Source organism: Ctenopharyngodon idella, chromosome 5 (genome assembly GCF_019924925.1).
Source record: "Ctenopharyngodon idella isolate HZGC_01 chromosome 5, HZGC01, whole genome shotgun sequence".
Taxonomy (NCBI): domain Eukaryota; kingdom Metazoa; phylum Chordata; class Actinopteri; order Cypriniformes; family Xenocyprididae; genus Ctenopharyngodon; species Ctenopharyngodon idella.
Genome location: NC_067224.1, coordinates 38,211,312 through 38,232,446, shown reverse-complemented (window position 1 = coordinate 38,232,446; position 21,135 = coordinate 38,211,312). Strand labels below are relative to the sequence as shown.

The window sequence follows — 21,135 nt, the reverse complement described above, 5'->3', positions numbered from 1 at the left end:
TTTCTCTTGTGCTGGACATCTGCTTAAACCCCAACCCTTTCTTAAAATCGAATGCAATCTCAAATTAAAATCTATCCCCATCCAATTAAAAACTTATGGATAGAACTAGCAATATCTATATTTATATTTATTTTAAGAAAAAAATATTTTGCTATTTCTGTTTCATCACGACTTTAAAGGGGTAGTTGATTATGATTTCACTTTTTTAACTTTAGTTAGTGTGGTGTTGCTGTTTGAGCATAAACAACATCTGCAGTTACAGCGCTGAAATGTCAATGCAAAGGTAGATATTTTCTTTTACAGAATTCTCTGTTTAAGGACTACAACAAACAGCTGGTAGGGACTACAACGAGCTTCTTCTCGGGTTGGTGACATCATAAACCCCAAAATTTACATAAACTCTGCCCCCGAGAACACGCAACAAAGGGGGTGAGGCCATGTTGGGCTGCTTTAGAGAAGAGGAAGAGTTGTTGTAGTAGAGTGTTGTTACCATGCCATCATTTTACGCCAGACTGCTTCACAAACGAGGGTCAGGTCAACGCTGGATTTGCACAAAAGATTAACATGACGGCACATGCTAGTCGATGAGCTGAATCAACTCTACAACAACTACATAAATGTATCCACTAACCATTCAGAAATGTCCAGATTCATTCTATAAGTTGTAACTTCTTCTTGAGTCTCTCCATCAGTGTCCGACTCCGGTTTGAACAATGTAAGGCTGAACACTGTGACTGACAATTGTCATTTCGGCTACGTGAGATTCTCCAGCTTTGTTGTTGTTGAGCGACTGAAGCGCAACGTGTTAAAGCTCCGCCCTCTACTGGAAAGCAGCTGGGAGCTGCAGCTCATTTGCATTTAAAGGGACACAAACAAAAACTATTGCTTAAATAACATAATTTTAGCCTATTTTTAGGACTATTAAATCTGAGATGTTTTGTTTTCTCATGTTAAAATCCCAGTTTAATAGTATAAGTAAGCCATTCATCTGATGAATTTCCCAAAAAGCGTTAATGAGGTGGCTCAACCATGGCTCCACTCCATGTTTGTCCAACCAATGGCGTGGAGGGAGTGTTCTGGAAAACCTGTTTGAAAACATTATTTTTGAGCAGGGTTTTTGTTCACACCCAAATAGGGGCAAATTTGATAAGCTATAATAAATGATCTGTGGGGTATTTTGAGCTGAAACTTCACAGACACATTCTGGGGACACCAGAGACTTATATTACATCTTGTGAAAAGGGGCATTAGAGGTCCCCTTTAAATAAAGATCTTTTGACAGTTAAAAAAGTCACTGCCTTTTTGAACATGTTCATATGTTTTTATTTCCCTTTTTTGTGATGCAGGGGATGGGCGTGAATCTACCTTTTCCTGCAACGTTGACAACTTTTCACTGACCTACATAGAAGCCCAGATCAGTGCTAGAGAAACACAAAGGAATCATGAGGCATTATGAACGAGCTGGGAAATTTGAGTGCGGAGAGACAGCAAGGGTGAGGAGGGCACATTTTACCAAAGCGCTGCATGGAAGGTTTTCTAAGGCCACTGATCAAACAGTTTTCTGAAAATGAATAGGAACTTCCTGTCACTTTCTGGATCAATGGAAGTTGATTGATCCTCATCCTAATGCTATGGGCGGCTTTGAGAAGACCTGAAAAGTCAGCCTGAAAAGAAGATGATGAATCAAAGCCGCAAAACAACTGACAGGTCTGCAGAAGCAAAATAATATTGGGCTATTTTTACCCTGTTTAATGGGAAGCCAGACACTGGTCAAAATAATTGGTCCTTCATTACATTAAGAGTCTCATTTACTGTGTTCAACTTTATTTCATTCGCTATTATACAGTTCAATTACATCTTGTTATGATCTTATTTGGCTTTAAACTGTCTCTAAAAAGTTTTTTTTGTCCTCTCTGAAAGCAACCAAATCTCAACCAATGGGAACATTTAATGTTCAATATACAGACATTTGGAGCATGATTTTAAACCAATCAGATTTCAATGTGGGTGGGGCTAGCCAGCACAATGCATTGAAAATAAAAAGAAGCCAGCAACTAAATGTTCTACGTAGTACTTAAAGTCACAATGAAACTGAAGTAGTGAAAGATCTTTGAGAGCATTGAAGAATATGGTATGGTATGCAACCTGAGAAAGGTCCAGTTATGACATTTTGATGAAACATTATGAGGGCAAATTTGTTTTAAAAAATGAAACATGTGCATGGATTAACGGTTTTATAACATGCATTTAGAAAATACATAGGGTGAATTTTCATTTCATGCCAACTTAAAATGCAAATATGCACTTTTAAGCTTCTTTAGAGACCGATTCGTACAATACGACAAAGCAAGTCCTTGTGATGTTCCTCAATTAAGTCAATATGGATAAAAGCATCTGCTAAATGAATACATGTAAATGTGTTAAATGCAGATCTTCCAAAACAAAACCCTTATATACATATTGTGTATGTACAACTTCAGAGACTTTATATTTATGATGATATCTTAATGGTTTTTATGTGGAATTCAAACATTGATTTACAACTGTAAATATAAGGTTTATGTTTTTAATGCTGTCCATACATGATACTCTAAGGATGTGTGCTAGAAATCCATTAGAATACTTACGAACACTAATGAGATCGTGTTGAAATGTCTTGTCATCGCACATTGCTTGTCAAAGCTGGTTAGGATAAAAACTCAAGATTAACATGGAAGAGATAGGATTTACCGCTTGTTGCTTTAGTGTGTCACACGTGGTTTGGCACAATGTTAAACCACACGGTCTTGAATTCATTCTTCAGCCGACAGCCAATAAGCATCCTAATTCTGCTTATCTCCGGAATTAACAGAAGAATATACACTACCTATTGTTCAAAAGTTTGGGGGCAGTAAGATTTTTAAATGTTATGGTAAAATATTACAAAAGATTTAAATATATTTTAAAATGTAATTTATTCCTGTGATGCCAAGCTGAATTTTCAGTATCGCTACTTCAGTGTCACATGATCCTTCAGAAATCATGCTGGTTACTTACTGGTTCAGGTCAAAAAGTCTATGGCCATGTTCATCATACAGTAGGCTGTTCCAAAAAGTAGGCATGTTAATCCCTGCATGCTGCAAATAAATCCTAGATGCAGAAAACATGAGAGAAATAGTGATGACAAATACGCAAAACAAAATCATTTATTACTAGTATTGATACTAATAGTTCAGTGCTATCAAAATTTGATTATTTTACTCCAATATTTCTGCGTGCTATGCATTTTTATTATCACACATGCTGATGTCAAATTCTAATTAAGGCGATAGCGGGTCGGGTCTCCCATGAGGTGTGCTATTTGTGTGGCCTGTAGAGTTGCTGCCTATGTAGAGTGTTCCAAATCTGTCACTTATGAGGTTCCATATCAGTTAGGATGCTCCCTTAGAAGGCAGCTAACTGTGAGGAAGCTCACTAGATTTTAGAACAGAGATTACAGAATGACGTACTGTTCCATAAGGAGAAAAACATTGATCTGTTTGCTTAACAGGAGAAAACTCACACAGAGTTACATACATATTTTTAATACTTAAGGTTACAGGTTTGTTCAAATCTCTAACCCCTCTGAGCACCTAATAGTGATGAGATTACAATCTTGTAAACAGATTTAATTGTGATATTAATATATTTTGTTTTTGTTTGGACTTCTCTGATGACATGTTTACAGGCACGAGGGCGGGACAACCTGTCACTCACATGAGATCAACCAATAGCAAACCACAACCATCCAATCAATTCCCCATGGCCAAAATCAAGTCCTGCCCTATATTTTTTCTTGTTTGAGAAGCCATTTCACTCGGATATATGTCACAATAGGAAAGAAAAGACTAGTGTTCTGCCATTTATCTGACCAAGGCAAAATGGCAGAAACATGTTCTCCTCTGGTTTCTTTCTCCTCATTAACACAGTCCTCTCTTTGCACACTCCTTTTCTCATTTTCCTCTCTCTCTCTCTCTCTCAGTCTCGGCCTGTAGGCACGGGTTCTGTCTCCTGCTCTGTGCTGGTAATAAATGAGCAGGCCGTGCGGGCCGCTGGCACTTGCAGGGGGGCTAAATTACCGCCATTGATTGTCCGCCTTCGACAACCTGACAAAAGACTTGATCACTCATCTTGTTAAAAGAGGATTACCGTGATGTTTGCATCTTGTTACGCCCATAAAGATCTCTTATTCTGTCTTTGCACTATCATTCTTGTTCTTTCACTCATTTAAAGCATTAAATGGTTTCTCTAAACCGTAATTATTGTAATCACACTGTTTAGAGCAGCTCTTCCATAGATGCTGCTGTCAGAACTATCTCGCGGGTGATGAAGGATCGAACATCTGCATAGGGAGGATTGTTCTTTTCTAGGCTGTCATGCTGAATGTTTCTCAGACTAAAGCTCTGACTGAATTGCTATTTTGACACTCTCATGGCAGTAGGGAATGATTTCAGCTGCTTTAGGAGGAAAACTATATCATAACCATCAACTCTGGAGTATTTGTGGGTTGGTCCTTTCACCACAACTTCTGTAAACCACATTTCATAACATTTGAAGAGGAAAGGCTGTGACTGATGTGCTGAAAAAAGTTTCACACATTCTCTGTTTTCTCATCTGCACTTTAAACATATAGCATTGTAACACAGTGAACGTGATTTCACCAAGTACAACATGTTCCTGGATCAAGATCTTTGTTGATCCTGGAACAACATTCCAATCAACCAATCAGAATTGAGAGACAAATTTAGAGTTTATGTCAATTGTATGCTTACAACCAGGGTTAGGTGCTTATACAGTCAGTCTTATTCACCTATCATTTCCCTCTGATTTTAGGGATAAGTTATGGATACGGATAGGTTTAGGGGTAGGGATAGGGTTAGGACTATGTTTTCGGACAGGAATGTTGTTCCAGGATCAACAAAATATGTTGATCCAGGAACATGTCTTACTTGGCAAAAATCACAGTGACCATTGTGCACAGCAAAATGCCCAGAGTTAAATCAACTCTGCTCAGATAACATATGGTCCCTCTCTACATAGAGTTAAAATAACACTGAAGCAGAGTTAAAGTTAATGAGATAATATGCTGTTTGTGGAGTTGTTTAATCAGATCTTGAGAAATCTGATGTCTTTTATCTTCAGTTGAGTTCATCTTAGGCTGTGGCTGGAAGTCAGTTGTAGTTTTTGTATTTCCCTTCAGTGATTATGCTTGTTAACAGCAGGTGTTCATCACTAATGCTCAATCATCAGTTAATTAATAACTTAATTATCTCATTACCTTTAACTCTGCTTCAGTGTTACTTTAACACTATATAGAGAGGGACCATATGTACTCTGAGCAGAGTTGATTTAACTCTGGGGATTTTGCTCTGTGGTACAATGTTTTGTGATGTTACATGGATTTATAATTTAGTGAACCCGTTCGTTTAGACTATTCATTTCTGCTCTGCAGTCTGCTTTTATAACCCAATCAGAATGATAGAGTGATTATACCTGACTAATACTTGTTCACACTTTTCCCATTTGCTGATGATGTGATTAGTGGAATGATGTTAGCTGGTATAGATGCAAAGTCTGATTCATTTCCGCGAACCGGTTCTTTTCGGACAGTTCGGCTTAATGAACCGGTTCAAACAGCAGATTCATAGGTTCCTGCGTCATCATGCAATGATGTCACTATGCATTTCTTTTCTAACAACTCACTGCCATGTTATATCAAAGAAACATTCAAATAAAGTCATTTGTGTCAACGCATACTGAAACATTAAAATAAAAAGTTATTTTAACGTATATTGCTCATTATTGCCTTTTATTCACTTAATGGAGCTTGTGGTCACAGTTTCATTCGTGGATCCTTTATGTTGGATATGACTGACCAATATTGAGTAGGCTAGCTTACATCTCGGATAAGATTCGCAACTACAGCACACATTTAATGCACAAACGCGGATATGTTCTACATGTCTTATAAACTCATTGATTTCGCTTAACAACTTAAAATATAATCTGCATGTACAATAACCATTGTAAAATTTATTTACATCTCTCAACAAAAAGGTTTTTGCAGGTTTTAATAAAATGGTATTTAATAACAGTAGTCATAATAAGCATATTTGAAGACTTCAGATGCAAAAGCCTCTAAGTGCCATCTGAAATTTTCTTCTAAAATGAGCATTTTTATCAAGCTCGTATGTTTATGTTCAGTTATTTCACCTTAATGGCAATGAAAATTACCTATTAATTGCCATTAAAGTGAAATTACTGAACCTAAACATACAAGCTTGATAAAAATGCTCATTTTAGAAGAAAATTTCAGATGGCACTTAGAGGCTTTTGCATCTGAAGTCTTCATTTCCAGTACGTGCCTCAGGCTTGCATTGTATCGTCAAGTCACTCATTAGACTCCTCGGTAATCCTCAGCAAACTTCGACAGTCAGTTGGACCGGCTCATTCGGTTCATTTTTTATCCTCGGTAATCCTCGGCAAACTTTGACAGTTGGTTAAACCGGCTCATTCGGTTCTTTTTGAGTCGGACGTGCTACTTCAGCTGTGCGTCTTGCAGCATCAACCCGGAACTAAAGTTCGATTCAGTTCGATTAGTGAACCGGCTCAACCGGTTACTTCCTGAGAACTGGCTCAAAAGAATGATTCGTTCAAGAATCGAACATCACTATAAGCTGGTCATTTTCTGCATTTTTGTCATGTTAGCTTGTCATTTTATTTTGTAAACTAAATTGTAATTAAATTATGAAACTAAATCAGAGCCAATTTAACCAATGAAACTGATCATCTTTGTTGAGAAGGACCATCGTTTATGCTTGGTGTAGGATTTTTTTTTTTTTTTTTTTTTAGTGCCACCCAAAATGTCAGTTATGGCTTGTATCTTGGCTCTCTTTCACAACTCATATTACATCATAACTTTACTTAGCCCACATACCGACGTTAGCAAAAACAAAGTAGAACAGCTTTGCATTAATCCCCTTCTATTGTGACTGCTTCATCTAATTACAAAATAAATGCAGGTTAATCTGCATTCTCAGTAAACACTCGAGGAGCACAGCATCGTGCTAACGTGCCATCAGCCTCATCATCTGATGTGCCAAAACTGTGGATATCTAGACCTCTCCCATGCCTCCTCTCCAGCACTAATCCCCGGACATCCAGTTAGCTTTCAGCGTGTGTCGTAACAAATACCGTTCTCTCTAAACGTCCATGAGAGAGGCTCAAAATGGAAAGGATTAATACATAACAGGCATTATGGAGGGCAGACACCTGATATTGTAGTGCAGTAATGCTATCTCTGTCTCCATAGAGGTTAGGCAGGCCTCAGCGGGCTGTGCGACAGCATCTCAATAGCTGTTTTTAGCTGATTCAGAATGTGCCTGCATTCAAATCGGGCTTTTGTTATTTATTTATTTATTTTTTTTATTGTCATGGGCTTATTCATTGTTAATCTCACATAATTGTCACTTTTAGCTGCACCAAAATGTGAAAAACCTTTGCATAATCACTTCCTCTTGATGCAGTTGTCCTAAATGTTCACTTGATGTGGGAATGCAATGAAGTAAAGTTTTGATTAAAGATATCACAAATACTTATACATTATTAACATTATTATTATTATTATTATTTTTTTTTTTTTTTTTAAGTTGTAGTTAATACATACTGTTTGGGGTCGTTAAGATTTTTTTTAATGTTTCGGAATGCTCACCAAGGCTGCATTTATTTGATCAAAAATATAGTAATATTATAAAATATATTGAATAGGAAATAGGAGATATTAATGTAAACATGTAATTTTAAAAAATATTAAATACATCATTACCCCAGTCTTCAGTGTCACAAGATGTTTCAGAAATCATTCTAATATGCCAATTTGAATTTCTTATTATCAATGTTGAAAACAATTGTGCTGCTTAATATTTTTGTGGAAACCAAATTTTTCAGGATTATTTGATGAATAGAAAGTTCAAAGTGTTTACTGCCACTTTTGATCAATTTAATACGTCCTTGCTGAATAAAAGTATTCATTTCTTTCAAAAAATCTTACTGACACCAAATTTTTAAACAGTAGTGTACATTATTTTTGTATGATTCAATATGATACCATGTACTATCAAGAGCAACATTGCCCTTATTTTGATATCAATACCTCTATTAAATGGAAAGTTTTTGTGATATAATGATTATAATTATAGCTATTTTTAACATTTAATATGCCTAAAATGCAAATTAAATAGACTTCTGATTTTGTTTATAATTTATTAAGAACAATTACACAACATAATTAATCTTTAAGCAGCTTTAAACTGAAATAAACATTAAATAAAATGTCACATTTACTAGTGTTATTAAGGTAAATAAAGTCAATATTCTTTGCTTTCTCTGCTTGATTGCACTTCATGTTTTTACATTGAAGCTTAATATATGCATTCATTTTCATGCTAAATAAATAATAAAATCACTAGTAAAAAAAAATACACTTTGGATCAATACTTTTACGTGAGGATTGACCCTCTTGATTCATTAGTAAAAGAATCAATACTTTAAGATCAATCTGTCCATCACTAAGCATCACTATTGCTGTAGGGATTTAAACAAATCCGTAACTGTAATTATGAAACTCATCCTGCACTGTTTGTGCTACAAACATGAACGACACCTGATGTTTGTGGAGGAGAGGTGTGCTATTACTTTTCCAAGTAATCAGACTTGTGATTTTTGCCTGAAGGATGATAAAATTGGTGCATTTCTAAAACATATCACATTGTACAACAAGAAAAACATCAAGCGATAAAAGCTCCCTCTTGATTGGCTACAATGATACACTTCGTCAGTTGGCAACTGCTGATCAAGAGAGAGCTTTTATGGCTTGATGTTTTTCAGGTTCTTTTTATGCAATGTCATACCAAGTAGCCCCACCCACATCGGAAACTCTTTGGACTAAGTTCAACTTTAGTGCGTGGGCGTTTTTTAAAATTATAGAGAATCCTCATTGAAGTCATGTAAGTTATGCTCTTCAGCTGCAGTGGGTTGTGAGTGATTGGCTGTTCTGATTGGCTGTGATTTTGTTGGATGCCATATTCCTCTTTCAGTGTGGACAGACAAATTGCTTGTCACATCAAGCCTGTTGAGGACACGGCTCTATGAGTCCACACACACGGTCTGATATTAGCCTGTTCTTCAACCAGACTCCGAGGTGTTTTGATCCTTCCTCTGTTTTCTAATGAAATTTACTGGCCGTATCAGGAACAGTGGGGTGCTACGCTGGTTCAGGATAACATCATTTACTGAGAGGAAGAGACGAGAGATTGTCTGCGCTGCCCACACAATATATGAAAAACCTGTAATTGCTGCCTTCCTGACCAACAGAGAGATAAAAGAGGACAAATACATCCTGCTATGAACACGTCTCTAAGCCCCCGCTGGAATCGTGTAGGATGAGTTAACTGAAATTGAAAAACAATAATGTTAACAATATCGGAAATAAAGACATATTAACCAAAAACTCATTTCAGTATGTATATGATACATAAAGATTATTTTAACAGTTATTGACAACTATAAAATCCTCCAGACTTTACTGAACAGAAGAGGACAATATATAGACACGTATATGTGAGCGATTGCCCTTTGACAGACAGATAGATAGATACCAGTTCCTAGACACAGACAGACAGACAGACAGACAGACAGATAGATAGATACCAGACAGACAGATAGACAAATAGATACCAGACAGACAGATAGATACCAGACAGACAGATAGACAGATAGATAGATACCAGACAGACAGATAGACAGATAGATAGATACCAGACAGACAGATAGATACCAGACAGACAGATAGACAGATAGATAGATACCAGACAGACAGATAGATACCAGACAGACAGATAGACAGATAGATAGATACCAGACAGACAGACAGACAGACAGACAGGCAGATACCAGACAGACAGATAGATAGATACCAGTTCCTAGACAGACAGACAGACAGATAGATACCAGACAAACAGATAGACAGATAGAGAGATACCAGACAGACAGATAGACAGATAGATAGATACCAGACAGACAGACAGACAGACACAGACAGACAGACAGACAGACACAGACAGACAGACAGACAGATAGATAGATACCAGACAGACAGATAGATAGATACCAGACAGACAGATAGATACCAGACAGACAGATAGATAGATACCAGACAGACAGACAGACAGACATAGATACCAGTTCCTAGACAGATAGACAGATAGATAGATACCAGACAGACAGACAGATATCAGACATACAGACAGATAGCAGATAGATAGATAGATAGATAGATAGATAGATAGATAGATAGATAGATAGATAGAACTATCCCTTACTAGTTACTGAAATAGTCAATAGCTGCAGAGAGATAGATAAACTCTATGGCAAAACTGGTGATTTGAACACCTACTGTAACAGAATAAGAAAACTACTCAGGATTCTGGACAGAAATTGCAACAAATTGGAATGTTATCTGGTTTCAATGAGCAACCTTGAACTGAAACACCCTGACTCAGTGAGCACAGTCTTGCCACAACCATACCAGACCCGGATAAAGCCGGACATGCTGTGCTCTTAATGCACAAGAGATGAGGCAGAAACAGAATTACAGTCTTAACCTCATTCTTTTCCCATTTTGCAAACCACAACAAAGAAGCCCAGTGGAAATGTAACACAAACTCCTATATATGCTCAGTGAAGCCCCGGGATGGTTTATGGTATTTCACTAAAGTAAAAAAAAAAAAATGGTGTAACACAAAACCAAGGAGAAAGTGACCTGTGCTGGCATTTAACTGTACACTTCCAAGCCTCTTTTCTGAAAGCTTTTCTTTAAACCAGGGGTAGACAACCTGTTTGATATAAAGTGCTATTTTCTTGAAAATCACTGAGCCATACCCCTCAACTTAGATTAGTTCACTTTAAAATTAAAATTACCCCATGATTTACTCATCCTCAAGCCATCCTAGGTGTATATGACTTTCTTCTTTCAGACGAACACAATCAGAATTATATTAATAATCATCCTGATGCTCCTAATCTTTATAATGGCAGTGCACAGAAACCACCTGTTTGAAGCTTAAAAAAAGTGCATCCATTCATCATAAACATACTCCACAATTAGTTCACTTTGAAATGAAAATTAGCCCAAGCTTTACTCACCCTCAAGCCATCCTAGGTGTATATGACTTTCTTGTTTCTGATGAACATAATCGCAGAAATATTAATAAATATCCTGACGCATCCGAGCTTTATAATGGCAGTGAGCGGGATCAATGAGTATGAGCTGAAGAAAGTGTCTCCATCCACATCCATTCTTCATAACTTCAATACGGAAGGTGGTCTGGCGGAAGCTAGATATTTTACTTCATAACTTGTTTAAATATGGATATTTTTTTTACACAAACGCATCGCATCGCTTCACTTCAGAAGGCCTTTATTAACCCCCTGGAGCCGTGTGGAGCACATATTTATTTCAAATTTTCATTTGAAAGTGAACTAATCTTTTAATAAAGGCCTTCTGAAGTGAAACAATGCGTTTGTGTAAGGAAAATATCCCAATTTAACACGTTATAAAGTAAAATAACTAGCTTCCACCAGACCGCCTTCCGTATTCAACTTAAGAAAAGAAAAATTAAACTTTTGTTTCGTAAGTTGAATACAGAAGCCGTAGGACGTAGCGTAAGCGTTTTGAACTGCGAGAGTTTAGAAAAAGCTTTCCAGCGCTGATATGCTGATATGCTTTCCAGCAACCAAGATATGCTGTTGTTGTAATGTTAGCTATAGTAACAGTTTTGTGTATCATTGTTTGTCTGGAGCTGGTGTGCTGCTGGTGACTAACCAACTATTGCTTGTATATACTCTCGTGTACTGTATGTTCATTTTTTGTTTTTCTTTGTTGTTCGTTCATTGTCTTCACTTTATTTTTTGCAAAGCATTATTTTGCTTCGTTTCAGCTATAATAAAGAGATATTCACTCTTGCATTGCGTGTTTGAGCATTTTGGGGGCGGAGCAATGAAGAAAAGAGTGTGTTTGTTTGGGTTGATTTTAAATATCAACTGTGTTTCTCAGAAATCGCTTACTGCACCTTTAATATTTCCAAAAGCAAAAAGTGTACAAAAAGTAAAAATGTATCCAAGCAACCATTCAAAACACATTTAGAAGAGTTTTGCACAGGCAAGCACGACTCACATTTTCTTCATAAAAGTAAATATCCAATATCCTTTTTGATCATTGTTGAGTTTTATATATGCAAAGTGATCTTTTTGGACAAGCTATCAAAGTTATAGTATTCACATGAAATTGGAACAGCAGCAATTTCGGGTAAGGAGTCGTTCACACAGAATGCTTTTTTTAAATTTAAAAATAAAATATTTGCTTATATAAATAAACAAGACAACTTTAATAGAAAATACAATATAAAGGAACTACAAAAGCCAGACAGGTTACTTAACTTTACTCAGCAAAAAAAAAACGTTCAAAAAACTACTGATGCAAAAGGGGGGAAAAGCATTAAATGAGATGGAAGACTGAGCAGAAATCAGTCTTGAGTGAGAAAATGTGTCTTGTTTGCAAAGAAACGTAATCACTTTGTCACAGTGATAAAAGAATCTGATGTACACTCACTATTTTTGCAAAAAAATGTCAAGTAACCTTGAGTTGTATCTATGGAGACCTCAGTACCTGTGCAGCTCGCCACTCGTCCAAACCTGGTTCAAAGACTGGCACCTTTTTTTTCTCGTCACCAGCCCAGATCCGTAATCGTTAGACCAAGCCTGTCAAACAAACAAACAAGCATTTGAAAAGGTCAACATGTCTAGGAACACCATCGTAGACAGACCGCGCTGAACATCTGAAATCATAGCTGACTGAACAAACAAGTGGTTTGGTGGCAGTTTTGCTGGCAGTTATGAAAGCTCTGACATCAGTGACACGGCACACTTAATGGAGGAGGGAAACCAAACTGTCAGTTAGTGCTGAAGTTTTAGGACATTTCTGAGCAAGATGGGTGGTGCTTCAATAAAAATATAATTTAGCCTGATAAAAATATTAAGAACAACAAGTGGGATGTGGAGGTGTCAGAATGCAATACTACGCAGATCACTGCTTATGACAATGTTTTTGTTTTGTTTTTTACTTTGAATGAATGTGTCTCATTGTATTGTTTTGGTTTATGGAATTAATAATAATAATAATAATAATATTAATAAAATGCCTAATAAAATTACAATGTTGTTAGCCTATTGGAACCGGTAATAAACTTTTTTCCAGGCTTCTGATTGGCCAACATGGCTTTTGACACCGCTTCGTAGCGAGTTTTTGCGTTTTCATGTGGATGAAGAATTTTTTAAAACCGTGCCGCCCTTTTTTTTTTTAAATTAAGGAGAAAAAAACTCCAAAAATACCCATGTACGTGTGGACAATGCCTGAGTCTCTCCATCAGTGTCCGACTCGGTTTGAACAATGCAAGGCTGAACACCGTTACTGACAATCTCTGGATGCGTGAGATTCTCCAGCTTTGTTGTTGTTGAGCAACCGAAGCGCGAGCTGTTAAAGCTCCGCCCTCTTCTGGAAAGCACAGGGAGCAGCAGCTCATTTGCATTTAAAGGGACACACACAAAAACGGTGTGTTTTTGCTCACACCCAAATAGGGGCAAATTTGACAAGCTATAATAAATGATCTGTGGGGTATTTTGAGCTGAAACTTCACAGACACATTCTGAAAAAAAAAAAAGATCTACAGACCCATGATCTAAAGTGGTTTTAGCACATTCTGGATGGCTGCTAAGTGGCTGATCACTGACCAAAGTTAAGAGCCTATCATCATGTCTAATTCTAGTTTCTAAATATGGCTTGGATTCCTCCTATAATACAAGTTTAATGGATTTTTTTTTTTTTTTTTTTTTTGCCTGTATTTTCAGTCACCAGGAAAAAAAAAAAAAAAAAAAAAAAAATGTAAGTCTGATTGCTTAATAAAGTATTAGCGATAGTAATTGTGACGTTTCTCTTAGGACGCACCAATAATCATTCACCAAGTGGTGTTGTACAGTATGTGCATAAAGCAGGATTTTGCATTTGGTTGGGTTTATAGGCAAATTTGAAAACTGACTTCTCTCAGATACTTCACAATCACATTATATAAAATTGAGTACTGTAAGACCCCCCACCCCAGACTACCCATAGTTATGCATCATAATATCATAAAACATTTCTGAGGCTACAGAGAAACATCTTGGAATTGGTGATTCCAAGAAATTTGTTTTTGACGTGCTCTGCCTGTGAGTTATTCAAGAAGATCGGCACTGTAATGCCAGTAGGCTGGTGGGATTTTGGAAAGTTCTTTCAGATGATAACCCTCTTTATGATTACATGCTTGTGTTATGTAACTAGGCACCCTAGCACACTGAAACAGTCATTACAGGGCACAAACACATAATAAAATAGATGTGTGGCTCTTTTCAAGGCAGTTAATTGAAACAGGAGCCTCAGCAACAACAGGATCAATGATGCTCTTGCAGACGTCCTTACAGGTGCTGATTGCACTGCTAAACCGAATCTTGCTCATTTCAAAGCACAACAGTCCACCTTTGACATTTTCTGCAACCCTTTTTCTGCCACTGTAGTTGTGTGCCGGTGAACATTAAAACAACTGCCAGTTCTGCAAATACAACAGTCTGAAAGCAAAGTTTCAAGCTGCTTTAACGCTCACGCTTCATTGCTAGCGCCAACTTCAGACAGCTTCTGTCTGAGACTAATACATTTTTTTTTTTTTTTTCCATTAAGAATTTCAGTAATCACAGATTGCATCAAAGTAATGAAAATCTCCTCCATGTTTTATAAAATGCCACGGGACACAACATCAAACTGATTTGGCATAAACAGTCTGACAAATGACAGGATTCCACGAATTACACATCAAATGAACTTCAGTGCAGTTTAAATTTATGAAGTATAAAGTTATGATGTCTTCAAAGGTACAAAAGCTGCTATTTTGTCTTTCTGACCTGGTAATTTAGTTTATTGATTCTGCTGTCAATCATTGTGATGGCAGGGGAATCTAGTCAATGACCAATAGCCAATAATTCATGAATTATTTGGTTATTATGGATGACAGTTGTCTCTCTGCCAGTAAAATGTGGTGGAATAGTCATTGCCTGAAAGAACAACAAGTGTTATATACAATTAGACAACGCTAAATGACTTGGCGTAAATTATACACTATTGTCTCTCCCTTAAACTTTCTCACCTGATCAATTTCTCTCTAATACTGTATCTGAAATTTAGCGTTTCTCAACAGAACAAAATCTAATTTTTTCTTGACATTAATATTAAACATTAAGTATCTAGCACAATCAACTCTTAATATGGCTGTTCAGCTCAAAAATTATTAATAATCTCAATATTTTCCAGCCTTTTAGTCTTGATATTATATTTGCTCTTAACTGCTAAGAGGAAACATTGTTTGGTCCAACCTAAGCACACTTTAAATAATGATCAAGGCATTTTTCCACATAGTTTTTCACTAAATGAACACAAAAAAGGATGATATTTAAATATCTCATTAAATCATTTCTCAGGGACCATTTTCTTTGCTATGTATTTCCTCTTGGAAGAGGACATTTTAAATTGTAAAAGTGAACTGTCAATGTATCGAGTACACTAGCTACTGTAAATGACCTCAAAGCTAACTACACCAATGTTGATTTCATACCTTATTCCGGAAAAAAAAAAAAACACATTCTACGGAGCCCCTAAAGGGACATGGTGATGGAAAATATATGAGATGGGAGGAAAAAAAAGTATTTTTAATGCTTTCACATTCTCTCACACTTATATAGTTGGGTAAATATATTGTATATTTGCAGGCATCAGGGAGCTGCTTTCAATATGCTGGGTATTGAAATCGAATGCGTGCTCACGAGCACAGAATAAGTAAAATTGTGTGTCATGATTTGAGCATTTAGAAACCAAATTTATGAGACAATTGTCAGATTTCATTGGTGATTTCAAATATGAAATTTAATCGTAGCTTGGTAAACAGCTTTGGAGAATTTGATGTTTCCCTATTCAAAGAGATACGAGCTGTACTTGCATGACTCAAATAGCTGCCTGATGTTTCAAAGATGGCCACCGAGTGAAATGACTTGCCTTAAAGAGACACTGGTGCAGTTTACGTTGTAGAACGAACGTCAAAGTATCATCAAGTTATGTTTACCACAGGCTTTATTTTACTCATAAATTGAAAACTCCCTTTATAAAACCCCATAGGGAAATCTAGAGGGAACCAGTGGTGAATTAGTCTTCCAGGTTTTGTCGTCATACCTGCACCAATCTATAAGGTATTCGGCTTCACATCCCTATCAGGCACTAGCCTACATACACACCAATACAACAAATATGTACCTATATTTTAGAAGAAAAAAAAAATTGTTCCATTAAGAGTCTGAATTTACTAAAATGAATTGATTCATTGAATTTGAATTAGTCGAAACTAATTGAACCTACCAACTAAAACTAATACTGCAATGCATGTTTAAATCTTCAGTTATTTTGAATCAGAAACTATTCAATAATGATATACACAAACTATATAAAACATTGATTGAGTATGTTGTACAAGAAAATACTATTTCAGTCTTTCTACTTCCAAATTTCATGTTTAATTCAATATTTGCCATTTCTTCGTAAAATTTACTAGCAATCCTATATCCAAAAATGTGTTGTTGTTTTTTTATGCAGATTGTGAATACTGAATACATCACAAAATACTCATTATAGTTTTTAATAGTGGCCAATTTTTATTATTAAATCGTGAAAGCAAATTTTCTTTAAGCACAGTGCTGTATCAAAGAGTATAAAAACAAAATACAACACATGTTTGTCATCTTTAGTAGACTCACACATGCTGATGGTTGCACCGCCATCTATCTCCATGTTGTCCTTGATGGAGGGGACCATATGCGCCAGAGATTAAAGCCAGATTAAATCACGCAGCAGCCATGTTCCTAATGAAAGACCGCCCAGAGCTCATCTTTTTTGAAAGGAAAAAAAAGTGATTGCGCCCCCCCCCTTCCTTTTAACCTCACACACAGACGTCACACTACGTTTAAGGCCATTCACTGATTCTCACTGTTCCATTGTATATCTGTCTCACTGTTTCAGTGTTAATGACACCATATTCCGTAATCCCAATCCTGGAAAATGTCTAGCTAATCTCTTCTGGAAAACATCTAACTGGCCCAACAGTTGGTGGTGTAATAATGGATCACATTCACTTTGAACTGTGAGATCGACAAAGTTGTCCTTAAGTGCTTTCTGGGTTGATGTTCGTTTATCAAATCTGCCTCTCTGTTTGGATGATTCTGGAGGATTATCTGTATAATCCGTAACATTGTGAACTTTCCTTGAAGCTGCTTTTACCTTCAGTCACCCAGTGTGATCTATCTGGTGCCAAAGCCAGTCAAAGCTGCTCCTCTTTCTCTGGACAGGGAGGGCCAAATAAACTTAAACTGTTTGGAAAACAATATGCGCTAAGAATAATCCAAGCAAATAATTACTGTTTGCAAGCAGGCAAATGTTACGGGGGCTTATATGAGTAAGATTGTTCCTTAGTGGGTAGGAAGAACAAGCCTGCCAATTTTGCAAACAATACAAATTGTTTGAAGGAAAGGTTCCTGACAGTCTGCATATTGACATTCTTCATATTTTAGCAAAAACAAAAATACTTATCCTGCTTCCATGGTGCTCCAGTTAATCCAGTTACTGCAAATAAAGAAATATCTGTCTTTTGCGTTTTCATTTTATTTTGCTTGATGAGGTAAACTGATTTAAAATCTGTTTACCTCTTCACGCATTTTCAAAACGTTCATTTTCAATTAGCTCCTTGCACATTTAGGTCAACCGCAAACAGTAAAAGTATTACACAACAAAGACAAGAAAGCCAGTTCAAAAGATTAAAAGTATCATACACTATCTGCAGATATGAGCCTATCAATAAAATAATCCACAGCAGACATAAACTACCAGCCGTGTCTCAACAGATCAGTACTGCATGGAAAGTTGTACAGAGATACTGAGGGGTCCAAAAGTCTGAGATCAATGTGAAAATGCATTTTATTATTATTATTATTATTATTATTATTAAGAGGGTGAGGCCATGTTGGGCTGCTTTAGAGAAGAGGAAGAGTTGTAGTAGAGTGTTGTTACCATACCGTCATTTTACGCCAGACTGCTTCACAAACGAGGGTCAGTTCAACTCTGGATTTACACAAAAGATTAACATGACGGCACATGCTAGTCAATGAGTTGAATCAACTCCACAGCAACTACATAAATGTATCCACTAGCCATTCAGAAACATCCAGTTGCATTCTAAAAGTTGTAACTTCTTCCTGAGTCTCTCTATCAGTGTGCGACTCTGGTTTGAACAATGTAAGGCTAAACACTGTGACTGAGAATTGTCATTTTGGCTGCGTGAGATTCTCCAGCTTTGTTGATGTTGAGCAACCGAAGTGCGAGCTGTTAAAGCTCCGCCCTCTTCTGGAAAAGGGTCCGGGAGCAGCAGCTCATTTGAATTTAAAGGGACACACACAAAAATGGCGTGTTTTGCCCACATCCAAATAGGGGCAAATTTGACAAGCTATAATAAATGATCTGTGGGGTATTTTGAGCTGAAACTTCATAGACACATTCTGGGGACACCAGAGACTTATATTACATCTTGTGAAAAGGGGCGTAATAGGTCCCCTTTAATATTCGGTATGTCACCCAACAAATAGTGCAGTATCTGAAATATCATTTAACCATCAATGTCATAACATTACTTTGTTTAACTTCAGGTTAATAATGATTTGGTTTAAATAAGATTTTGAATCCCTGATTTTCAAAGTGGTCCCAGACTTTTGAACTGTCAACATTCTAAACCAATAACTGCTTCCAAACATGCGGAAGCACAGAAAGGCCATGTATTCCTTTTTTCTGTCTTGTTTTCACAACTTAAAAATATACAATTTGCCCAAGCAAGTTTGACTAAAAAACAACACTAGAATTCCTTCTCTTTGATACAGTAACACATGATTGTGTGAACATCTGCCTGGTGCAAGGCTTTTCTTCTTTCAATAAGGTTTGTTGTTTTTTTCTTCCAAGAGCCAATAAGCTTCTAGAAAAGGCACAAACACAGCAAAGCATGCTGTAAAACCAACTAATGTGTCACAATGATTTCTTTTCCATTTAAACCTTTTTTCTTCCTCTATTTTTAAAATGGGATCTTTGCAGTCCATTGCTCAGAGTCAATGCCGGGAACAGCAAACTCAAACAAGTGCTCGCTGGAAAAGAAAGCACTGATAAAATGCTATAGTTAGAAAGCACTCAGGTCTGACCAGCAGTTGTATCTGTCCTTTAGAAACAGACTTCAGACCCCCCTGGGTACACTGCTGTTATTATTCTGCACACAACTCAATTGCTTAGCCAAATCAATGCATTAAATATGTGATGCATTAAACACTATCATCAATGAAAGAAATGCAAATGCAGCACTTCAACAAGAAAAGATGCATCATTTGTCACCTTAAATGCATTGCCAATGTGATTAAGTGAAATTCTAGCAAACGTGCCTTTTGAACACAGAATGCATAATATAAATATGTGCCCATTTAAACGCTCATAGAATATTTAATTAATGGCATTCACATCTTTGATTAATGAGAATAATTAAATATGTTTAACACTATGTAATTTATTAAACGACTTAACACATTTACTTGGTTTAAACGTACATTTAAATCTGGGTCTCATTTATGAATGCAACTGTCATCAAAACGTTATGCTCTTCGTCATTTAATGAAACACACGATGATTCTTAATATTGAACTTTAAGACTTAAGAAGTTGCAACCTTGTGCAAATTTGTAAAGCTACTGAAATGCAGGCTACATTCACACACAGATTTACAACTCAACTCATACTCGTTTTTTTTTTTTTCTCCCAGAAATCACAAGCACATTTTCGGCGAATCCTTCTATTTGAACTGAACAGCGAGTGAGAACTTTTGACAACTTGTTGTCATGCGTGTCTCGTGTGTTTTGCACGTTTTCATGTGTGATTTCTGTAACTTATAGTGAATGAGATATGAACTGTTCGTCAACTTACGGTTTTAGTCTGTCTTTCAGTTTTCTGCTCAGGTAAAAAAGCCGCGACGACTCCTGTTGTTCTCTTCTCTTCTTCAGTATAACGGTCGTCGCCATCTTTGATTTTTACTATGGTTACGGAACCATCCATGTTAGGGCTGCACAATTATTACTACTACTACTACTACTACTACTAATAATAATAATAATAATAATAATAAAACGACCGTCGACATTCCTACTATTTAAATTTAAACTTTTTGCAGCGGTAAAGCATTATAACTATGTGTGTTGGTCGTTCATAAACGTGCAATTATCACGTGACAAATGAACGAAAGGCTCTGGAGGTGAGCTAATTACTTTCACAAAAATCAATCATGTTCCTCATAATTTATATTTGTCTTAATTGCCCATTCAGTTTAACTCCACTCAAATGAATGGAATTACTACACACACACAAAAAGATAATTTACTGAAAGATTCAAAGATCAATTAATACAGTAAAAGGACCGATCTTCCTATTGGATAAATGTACAGATAAAGTTACACACAACACAACTTTGATAAAGAGCTTGTGTACAATCAGGGGCCAGTTGCAAAAAGTTAGTCACTGTGTTAAGACTGTGTCTTAAGTAGGCTAGTTTGACAAGAGGTAGTAATCAGTTACTTTTCCAATCTACTTTTTTATGTAACTGACATTTAAAAAAAAAAAAAAGTCAGGACCAGTCTTGAAAAAACTTTTAAGACTTGTCAGTTTATGCAACTGTCCACAGGTGCGTAGCAGCCATTAACCTAGGCTATAATCACCATTTGCATTTTTATTTTGGAAAAAGAAACTTTGGGCAAACAGACAAAGCGATTCTAATCGTTCATGAGCTAGGCCTATTTAAGTGGTCTGATACACAGATGTGTGCTAATGGTAGCAATGGCACATTAAAAAAAAAAAAAAAAA

The 21,135-nt window shown here is 36.5% G+C and overlaps 1 long non-coding RNA gene across 1 annotated transcript in view; it reads right to left on the bottom strand.

Annotated features, from left to right (window-relative positions):
• The window catches only part of LOC127513701 (uncharacterized), a 34,587-nt gene extending 14,077 nt beyond the window's left edge, over positions 1 to 20,510 (bottom strand). Inside the window, exons 1-2 of the long non-coding RNA XR_007930472.1 lie at positions 20,206 to 20,510; positions 12,743 to 12,834 (exon numbers count right to left, since the gene is read on the bottom strand). This is a non-coding gene — a long non-coding RNA (uncharacterized LOC127513701). The remainder of the gene's footprint in view (positions 1 to 12,742; positions 12,835 to 20,205) is intronic.
• Positions 20,511 to 21,135: the final 625 nt, after the last annotated feature.